Raw genomic sequence first — 1,253 nt, 5'->3', positions numbered from 1 at the left:
TTAATTTATCGACCCTGAAAGGATGAAAGGCAAAGTCGACCTCGGTGGATTTCAGGTCAGTATTGACTGAATGAAGCCCAGTGATTCGCTGATAGTTATATTAACATCCAAGGCAAATTCATTCCTTTATGAGAATTAAACTGTTTTCCTAATACATAGTAGACAAGAGACAAATACCAAAATGAACTGCTATCAGTTCTTAAAAGTTAGGTGAACTGATACATTGTAGAATAAAGTTCTTTCACTCGGAAACTCAGTGAGATTCCTGATTTGAACTCTGGGACATTTCACCTCTTGATAGTAGGTTGCATATAGGAAGAGGTGCCATACATATCTGATGTATTATGCCTCTTCCCATGAGGAACCTTCTGAGTGGTTGCCCAACCTGTTAAAACTAGCAGCTAAATATCCTTCAAATCATACACTACAAGCTTAAAGAAGAAAGCACACACTGGATAGTATAGTTTTAGAAAGACTTTCTGAAGGTATTTCAAATGTCTGCTGGATCAGAATAGACATGGAACTTAATAATAGTAGCAATATACTATACTGACTGCCAGTGTAGTTAGTATAGGTTAAGTATACATCTATATAGTATAAGTTAAGTATACATCTATATAGTATAAGTTAAGTATATCAGTATAAGCCATAAAATGGCTCCTTTAGCAGTTCTCTACTGTATTTAAAATGCAGTAAAGGTAGGTAGAGAGGAAATCAATGTTATTATGAGACTTGTATGTAAGGGTAGCTTGCACTACAAATGAATAGGACAGGTTTAGCTTTAAAACATCAATAAAATATCTTGTGTGTACCATACTTTAAGCAGTAGCCTTTGTTATAATATCTTTATTCAAGTAAAGTGAACTTGGCTTAACTCCTAACTAATAACAATCACAATTTATCATAGTAGTTTTCATTTTGCCTGCTTCAGTTTACAGACTCTTTGGGAAATATTATCCATATTCAATTATTGTTTTATCTTGGTGGGAATTTATCACTCATCAAATTTAGCTCATGAAACCAGTTCTTAAAAAACAGTTTCAGAGGCATTGTACACCTATTATGTATTAATTTTATAAATCTTACTAATGATCTTATGGTGTCTTCAAAGCATTTCAAAAATAACAAGATTGCTTGGCATACCTCAGGCTGAAAAGAAAAAACACTTTTAGAAAGTGGATGATTTAAAATACATACATACATACATACATACATATATATATATATATATATATATATATATATATATATAT

The 1,253-nt window shown here is 31.8% G+C and overlaps 1 protein-coding gene across 13 annotated transcripts in view; it reads left to right on the top strand.

Annotated features, from left to right (window-relative positions):
* Positions 1–1,253, top strand: part of LOC106882686 (vitamin D3 receptor) — a 761,413-nt gene that overhangs the window by 571,034 nt on the left and 189,126 nt on the right. The window lies entirely within an intron of this gene.

The sequence above is a fragment of the Octopus bimaculoides genome, chromosome 2 (genome assembly GCF_001194135.2).
Source record: "Octopus bimaculoides isolate UCB-OBI-ISO-001 chromosome 2, ASM119413v2, whole genome shotgun sequence".
In the NCBI taxonomy this organism is placed as follows: domain Eukaryota; kingdom Metazoa; phylum Mollusca; class Cephalopoda; order Octopoda; family Octopodidae; genus Octopus; species Octopus bimaculoides.
The sequence above is the reverse complement of the archived record's forward strand: the minus strand, read 5'-3'. Positions and strand labels throughout refer to the sequence as shown.